The sequence below is a fragment of the Eumetopias jubatus genome, unplaced genomic scaffold (assembly GCF_037043125.1).
Source record: "Eumetopias jubatus isolate StellerSeaLion01/CBP00866 unplaced genomic scaffold, mEumJub1_p1.0 scaffold_14, whole genome shotgun sequence".
NCBI lineage: Eukaryota > Metazoa > Chordata > Mammalia > Carnivora > Otariidae > Eumetopias > Eumetopias jubatus.
The window spans coordinates 86,375,920-86,385,186 of NW_028274820.1; positions in this window are offsets into that span (position 1 = coordinate 86,375,920).

Genomic DNA, 9,267 nt, shown 5'->3' on the forward strand with positions numbered 1-9,267 from the left:
TAATTATAAGCTAGATTATAATTATACTTTTAATGATGCATGTTTATCTCATCTCCCCATATATTGTAAACTGTGAGCTCTTTGGAACGAGGAATTATCTTCACTTCTGTGTCTTCCAAAATGCCCATAAAAATGTTGGGCACACACTTTGGTAGATCCTCAAAAAAGTTACACATAGTGTTACCCTCTGACCCAGCAATCCACTCTTTTTTAAAACCATTTTTGAATATGATTTAAAATTTCTGTTTTATATCAACTGCGTTTTTTTTTTTTACCTTTTGACCTCCTTCACCCGAACAATATTTTTATGTTAAAAAGTAAGTTGGACAGTATGTATGGTCTGTCTAAAATTCTGTAGAAGAAAAAAATAAGCTGGTTAATATAGATACAGAAAAAATTTTTGGTGGAATATACACCACCTGGTAACAGTCTAGAGATTGGGACAAGGGAGGGTGGGCAACATGAGAGGTAGTTACTTTTTTGTTATAGTTTTTAATAATGTTTGAATGTTTTTACTATGCAAGTATCATTTTAGAAGCAGAAAAAGTAAATATAAAAAGTATACAAAAGTACTACAAGAATGTTCCTTGTAATATGCTTTGAAATAGTGAAAAATTGGCTGCTGTAAATAAGAATTGGTTGAATAAGTTATAGTACATCCTTATAGTGGAATACAATTCAGTTCTCCCCAGAATACAGTTACCAAGTCACAATCACAAAAATAAGGGACATCTGGGTGGTTCAGTGGGTTAAGCGTCTACCTTTGGCTCAGGTCATGATCCCAGGGTCCTGCGATGGAGCCCCATGTTGGGATCATTGCTCAGTGGGGAGCCTCTTTCTCCCTCTGCCCCCCCAACTTGTGCATCTGTGTGCTCTCTCTCAAATAAATAAATAATTTAAGGGCGCCTGGGTGGCTCAGTTGGTTAAGTGACTGCCTTCGGCTCAGGTCATGATCCCGGAGTCCCGGGATCGAGTCCCGCACCGGGCTCCCTGCTCAGCGGGGAGTCTGCTTCTCCCTCTGACCCTCTTCCCTCTTGTGCTCTCTATCTCTCATTCTCTCTCTCTCAAATAAATAAATAAAATCTTTAAAAAAATAAATAATTTAAATCTTTAAAAAATAACCAATAATAATATGTTTTTATGTAGCTAAAACTTAATTATTTCTAGGAATAATTTAGCTTTCAGGGTTATTTCTATAATGTTTCAATTTTTAATAAGAAGCATGAATTACTTTTTCAATTAGGATAAAAGGCCATTACTTAATACATGTTGAAATTAAGGATTTTATGATTTTTTTAACCTCTTTAACTATTCTATTCTATCAGGTAAGTCTAATGTTTAACTTTTATGCATTAGACTTTTATGTAAGTTTCAGGAGACTATAGCTTTAGTAGGAGACTGTTTAGGTGTCACTTTTTTTTTGGTCTAAACAGTGCTATCCAGTAGAAATTTAAAAGAAGCCACATACTTAAAATTTTCTAGTAACTGGGGGTGTCTGGCTGGCTCAGTTGGTGGAGCATGCAACTCCTGATCTTGGGGTCGTGAGTTTGAGCCCCAAGTTGGAGGTAGAGATTACTTAAATAAACAAAACTTAAAAAAAACGGTAAAAGGAAACAGGTGTAATTAATTTTAATATAAATGTTCTATTAACCTAATATAGGTGTAGTATCAAATCTATACTATTGTACTATCCAATAAATACTATCATCTGACATGTAATGAATATAAAATTATTAATGAGATATTTTATATTCTAATTTTCATACTAAGTCTTTGAAATCACATGTGTATTTTATACTTACATCATATCTCAGTTTGGTTGCTGAATTTTCAATAGTTAAAATGTCCTACCAAAACATTAAAGTGTGTTTAAAGGAAAAATATTTTATAGTGCTTTAGTTCTTAAATTTAAGTTAAAATTAATTAAAATGCAAACATTCAGTTCCCCAATCATACTAGTCACATTTCAAGTGGTCATTAGCCACATGTAGCTGGTGGCTGCATTATTGGACAGTGCAGATAAAGAACATTTCCATCATTACAGAAGTTCTACTGGACAGTGCTGGTCTAGACATTGAACTCTTGGCTGATAAAATCTTATTCATCTTTGGAACCCTATTACTTAACAGTGCTGGTCATTCAGGATATAGTCCATAAATGAGGGATTCATTCATGGATCCTGAACTGGGGTGACCATAAATGGGAACCTAATGCAGAAAGAGAAGGATGAGAAGACAAATCTTCACAGTTTGGCCTTGGGTGGCTCTGAGGAAGGACAAATAGTTATTGTACCAGAGGTCTTTTGAGCTTGGTGTTGCAAACAGTTAATGATCTATGGAGTCTGTTTCTTCTCCCCAACTGACTTAATATAAAAAAGAACTTGTGTAATGGACTTTTAGACCTAAGCAAGTGCAAAGACTGTCTTTGGAAGAAGGTGGGGGGCCCAGTGTAAACTGGATCCCACTGGATCCACACAATGGTTGTCTGCTGGTGGCAGGAGGGGGCAGCAGAGAGCTGCTAGGGTGGTGCGCTCTGGGGATCCCCAAAGTACCCATAGGTGGGAAAATGGAGTATTAGGGTGAACTCAAATCAGAATCTCAAGACCAGAAGGAAAGCTAGCCTAGTAAGCACAGTATCAAGAGGGATGCCAAACCAAGTTGAGACCAAGGTATAAGAAAATATGCTGGGGTCTGTAGTTGCCCATCCCACCTCAGAGGGAGATTTGGTCTTTTCTTTCTTTTATTTAAATTTTAAGCAAAATGAAGAAAATTAAAATTACTGTTAACCACACAGAACTTTTGGCAATTTCTGTAGCCAAATCACTAGGTTAAATGTGGGGGTATTTCCTTCCTATATCTTTTTCCCCTATATAATTTGAATGTGCGTTTTGTTTTGTAAGTGGTATGTATGTATTTATTTGTAAGTGGTTTTTATTTTTTTATTTTTTAAAAATTTTAAAAAGATTTTACTTATTAATTTTTGTGAGACAGAGTGAGATCATGAGCACAAGAGGTGGGGAGGGGCAGAGGGAGAAGCAGACTCCCGGCTGAGTGGGGAGCCTGATGCGGGACTCGATCCCAGGACCCTGGGATCATGACCTGAGCCAAAGGCAGACACTTAACTGACTGAGCCACCCAGGTGCCCTGTAAGTGGTTTTTTAAAAAAACTGAATATTCTGTGAATATCTTTCCATAATTTTACATATTCTTAGTATTCTTGTACATCATTTTAAAAATTAATTTAAATTAAAATTTATTTTTAAATTTTTATTATTCAAATATAGTTGATGTACAATGTTATATTAGTTTCAAGTGTACAACATAGTGCTTTGACAATTCTATACATTACTCTATGTTCACCATGATAAGTATAGTCACCATCTATCACCATACAATGTTATTACAATATTATTATTATTATTATTATTAAAGATTTTATCTATTTGACAGAGAAATAGAGAGCACAAGTAGGCAGAGCGGCAGGCAGAGGGAGAGGGAGAAGCAGGCTCCCCACTGAGCAGGGAGCCCGATGCAGTGCTCTATCCCAGGACCCCAGGATCACGACCTGAGCCGAAGGCAGACGCCCAACCGACTGAGCCACCCAGGCGCCCCTGTTATTACAATATTATTGATCATATTCTCAGGGGGTCTGGCTGGCTCAGTCAGAAGAGCATGCGACTCTTGATCTCAAGGTCATAAGTTTGAGCCCCACGTTGGGTATAGAGATTACTTAAATCAATAAAATTGAAAGAATACAGTGTTATTGACTATATTCTTTATGCTACACTTTTCATCTCAGTGACTTATTTATTTTATAATTGGAAGTTTGTACCTCTTAATCTCCTTCACCTACATCATTTTTTTTAAGATTTTATTTATTTGAGAGATAGAATGAGATAGAGAGAGAGCATGAGAGGGGGGAGGGTCAGAGGGAGAAGCAGACTCCCTGCTGAGCAGGGAGCCCGATGTGGGACTCGATCCCGGGACTCCAGGATCATGACCTGAGCCGAAGTCAGTCGCCTAACCAACTGAGCCACCCAGGCGCCCACCTACAACATCATTTTTAATGGTCCCCTCATCTTTGGTTGGTGTGGATTTGCTCTGCCTGATTTAACCAATTGCCAATTAGAAGACTAGGATTTTTCTAGTTTTTCACCATTTGAAATAATATCAATACTAGGTAAATCTTTGTGCCTATCCATAATGATCTTCTTAGAATAAATGTCGAAAAATAAAATTGTTAAGAGTTAGTTGGACAGTTAGGTAGTCAGGGCCGGGGTCCCCAACAAGAAAATATGGAGTCAGGATAGCTAAAATAAAACAGCGCAGACATCCTGTTTTGCAGCTTAGACAGGACTGCACTAACATTCTGCTCTGCAGCCTTTGCAGAAATGACTTCTGCAAAACGTTCTAAAATAAGACAATGAACCACAAAGCATTTGTCAATATCACGGGCAAGGGGCAGTTAAGACATAAGCCCCCGGATGTCAGCAAAAAAAGACCAGCGGCACGTGGACATTAACCTAAGAGGTAGACAGATATGTGACCAAAGTCCTGATTGGCACTACTCAGCACACCCTGATTACTTAAGATAATTCTGCAAAAGAGCTCATAAAAACCCCTAAACTTCGAAACTCGGGGGCAACCGTCTCGGGCCCCCCTCCCTCTCGGGGAGCTTTATAGTTTTGCTCAATAAACTTTGCTTTGCTGCCCACCCCTCTTCATCTGATCTACCTCTTCGTTCTTCTTTGAAGCAGTGTGACCAAGAACCGTGGGCACTAAAGGCAGGGAAATCCTGCGATAGAATGCTAGGTGCGGAGGTACATATCTGTATGTTTTTGGATTTCAATTGCCAAATCCTTCTCTTGGAAGGCTGTAACAGTGTACACTCTTCCACCAGTACCCATTTTCCCAAACCCTCACCAATTCTGGGTGGTATTAAAGATAAGCAAGCAAACAAACATCTACCACACCAAACAACCCAACAACTTTGCCAACTTGATAGGTGAAAAAAAACAACAAAAAAATGGCATGTCATAGCATTTCTTTGGTTACTAGAGATATTGAACATTTAAAAAAAATTTTGTCATATATTTGTGTCTGTGTGCCTATTTTTGTTATTGTCCGTTTTCTTTTCTTTTTTTTTTTTTAAGATTTTAGTTTTAAGTAATCTCCACATCCAGTATGGGGCTCAAACTCACATCCCCGAGATCAAGAGTCGCACCCTTGCCTGAGTGAGCCAGCCAGATGCCCGGTGTTACGGTCAATTTTCTAAAAGATACTTTCCTGTAGAGTTTTCTAAGTGCTGTCTACACAGTGAGGATATTAATCCTTTAAAATATATGCTGCAACAAACAAAGAAATAGTTGCAAATATTTCCTACTGTACATCGCCTCTTCATTATTTTTGCATGTGGCTTCCCAGAGGGTTTTTTTTTTTTTTAATAAACTTGTTATTTTGGAGTAATTTTTGGAACAATTTTATGTTTATGGAAAAGTGGCTGCAATAGTATGGAGAGTTCCTACCTACCTTTCATCCAGTCTGCCCTAGTGTTCCCTTCTACATAACCGTGGTGTATTTGTCCAAACAAAGCAATACCATAAGGGTTTAAAGTTGTCTGTTCATGGGTGCCAGAGAACCAAGCAACTCATATCATCTTCATCTTTCTCTGATGGAAAATCTAGTTGAAAGTTTGGTTGATGGACATTTTGAACACATTTTTTTCAGACAGTATGATTTTGTGTATTTTCTGGTCAGAGCACAGAAATCTATGTAATTTCAGAATGTTCTGAAATTCATCATTAATAGTTTACTAACAGAGCTGTGGGACTCTTTTTACTATGAATAATAATGTTTCTATATGCCAACGCATTCAGAGTTTTGATTTTGAAGGGCTCTGGAGCCTGGAAATTCTGCTGGAGGATTTAATCTACCGTGGTTCCGTTTAATCCCTCACCCTCCCCACTATCAGGCTGCTCACTTCCTGGGGTTAGAGGGCAAAAGTGGGAAGTATGCCTAACATCATCCTTAATAGGAAGTAACATGCCATTAGAGCCTTTTCTAAAGAGAGCTATCATCTTTCTCTTTCTAAATTACAGCTTCCCCACTGATAGATTGATAAAGAAGCATTTGGTCTAAAATGGTCTTTTCCTAGAGCAGAGTGGAATTACCTGGGATGACGAGACAGGACAGTGTCGGAGCAGTGACCCGTGGTCTGAGCATGGAGCTCTTCGTGCCTGCTCCACGTCTGATCAGCCCTGATCAGGGGCTTTAAGTCCAGTCACCTCCGTCTGGCGCCTCGTTTCCTCATCTGCAAAGCAAGGGGGCTTCAATGATCTCTTTCCGGTTGGAGATTTTCTCAGTGATTTTCAAAAACAGATTTTATAGGGGTTGATGGATATGTTTATGATGTGGATTGCAGTCATGGTTTCTTGGGTGTACACATATGTCAAAACTTATCAAAGGGCATATTTCAAATATAGGCAGTTTATTGTTTGTCATGTGTATCTCAATATGGCTATCCAGAAGGAGATTTTATCCAGCTTCTAGAATGATGAGGCAGTAGAAAGGACAGTGCTCTGTTCTGATAAAAATCTGTTTCCATCATCAGTAATAGAAACAAACAGTGCTTTCTGGAGTTTTCCCCACAGCCTCCTACTAAGGTTTGTACTTTCTCCTCCGATTTCTATTTGTTTTTTAAAATGACTATTGGCATCCATTCCAGGGAATGTTCATTCTGCTCATCCCAGGCATCATCCTCGATGCAGACTGCCCAAGACTCAGGAGTGTGGGGTCCAAGCTTCTCTTGGATGCCCACTGTGGCTCTAGGTTCATTTCCAATATCCCTTTCAGGAAGAGAACTATCGTGTCTCTAACACTTACAGTGAATGTGATTCATTGGGTAGTACTCCTCAGAGAAAATTCCGCTTCGTTTGAAAGCGTGCTGTAAGGGCGATAAAACAAAGTTCACAGTGGAACTTCACAGCGTGACGTGTGGGTGAGGAGCTGCGGGAGGCTGTGTGGAGGTGGTGATCTGCCCCCTTCCTTCAACACACCCTGGGAAGCACCCTTTCCCCAACTTCTTCCATTCCCAGCCAGGCATCAGTCACTCAGCACAGACTCGAGATTCTCCCAAGGAAGTACTTTTGAGCCCCTTTCACACATTCCCTCTGCTACCACCTAGTCTAGATGCACCACTTTATTTATTTATTTTTTATTTATTTTTTAAAAGATTTTATTTATTTGACAGAGAGAGAGCACAAGCAGGGGGAGTGGCGGAGGGAGAGGGAGAAGCAGGCTCCCCTGCAGAGCAGGGAGCCCGATGTGGGTCTGGATCCCAGGCCCCTGGGATCATGACTTGAGCCGAAGGCAGTTGCTTAACCAGCTGAGCCACCCAGGCGCCCCTAGATGCTCCACTTTAAATCCAGATTTCTTCAGGAAGCTCCTCACCTGGCTCTCTGCTTCCAGTGTCCCTGCCCTGCAGCCCACCCTGCCAGATTCATCATTCTCAATACTGCCTTCCTCAATCACTTGCCAGCTCAGCAACCTCCTGAGGCTCTCCATTTCCCCCTTTCATCAGGGGTAAACTCTGCTTGGACTGTGAGGCCTTCACTATCAGCCCTTCTCATATCTTCTCCTATTTCCCCTTTCTCACCATGCCCAGGGGCATGTCTGCGCAAGTGGGGCAAGTTTCCTCCTGGACCCAATCCCATGCCATGTGTCTCTTCTGGACCTTTCTCACCTTTCCCTACCACCAGGTTGTCCTCAGCAAATCCTACCTGCCTTAAGACTCACTCGGCTCAGACCCCATCTTTTCCCAGAAGCATTTACTGATTCTCCAAGTACATTCATCCCAAGTCCTATGACTACTGTTTACTTGCTAGGAGCTGGGCATATGAGGATGAATTACAGCCTCTGTCTTTTGGTTTCTGTCTTCTCCCTGACACCCAAGAGAATGAAAAACCAAGTTAATCCAGGAGTTTCTTAAACCAGAAACCCCATACATGTATACCTTTCCCCTTCAAGTACGTACTTGAGAATTCTAACCCCTGGATTTAAAGTGTGTGCAGAGGAATAATTTGACACACAGAGGACAGAAGAAAATTTCCTTTTGTCTGTTTGTGGTTGATTCTTGCTGGGCTGAACACAATGTGTGTGAATGATTAAGTGCAATAAAGTATGATTCCTAAAAATAGGTAGTTTGATCTTTCTCTTTCGCAATGAAGAACAAAGTCAGATTAATGTAGATTTATGTTTATAGACAAGGAAAGATCGCCTTTTTTTTTTTTTTAAGATTTTTAAAAATTTATTTGACAGAAAGAGACACAGCAGGAGAGGCAACACAAGCAGGGGGAGTGGGAGAGGGAGAAGCAGGCTTCCCGCGGAGCAGGGAGCCCGATGCAGGGCTTGATCCCAAGACCCTGGGATCATGACCTGAGCAGAAGGCAGACGCTTAACAACTGACCACCCAGGCACCCCAAGATCACCTTTGTTTAAAAAACCCTTTGCTTAAAAATCAGAATACATGGTATCATCTAATCTTTAAGAAAAAGATCTAAAACATAGAAATTTGGAAAGATATGCACCAAATGATTTTCTTCAGGTGGAGGAACTATTGGTGGTGAAATAAAACACTTCCTTTTTATCCAAACTTTCTATAACAAGCAATTTCATTGTCATAATCAGAAAGACATTTTCATTTTGGGAAAAAAGCGCAGAAACAAGGACAACAATTTGGTACAAATGCAGATGGATCACTTTAGAAACAGTCCAAAATTGAATATTAAAAGGCCTTCTGTTTTGTTTTAATATAGAGTGAGGACAGGAATGGGCCACCTCTACAGGGAGATTCAGTAGATGTGGACTGAGTGATTGTAGTGTTTCAGGGTAAACGTTATAAAAATAAACAAATGAGCAAACTAATGGAATGTGATAGGATGCTCGCATAATTACTATAAATGCTGTACCCTTTTTGTTTTTTTGTTTTTGTTTGGTCAGAGACCCAGAAAGGACTTTAACCTCAGGTCTATTAATTTGGCTTCTATCACTGGTCAGAGTGACACTTTATGTTCTAAATCATAAATACATGATTTGCCCTTGGTATGCTCTAGCAATTCTGTTTTCTTGCCATCAAAGTTTATCTCATTGCAGGAATGGAAAATGTACAGATTGGTGATATCACACAGGTGAGTGTTTACAGCCTTGAGAATCTGACATGCAGGTGGGAATTTTACCATGTGGGCATTCACTTGAGTTCTTACACCGCCTC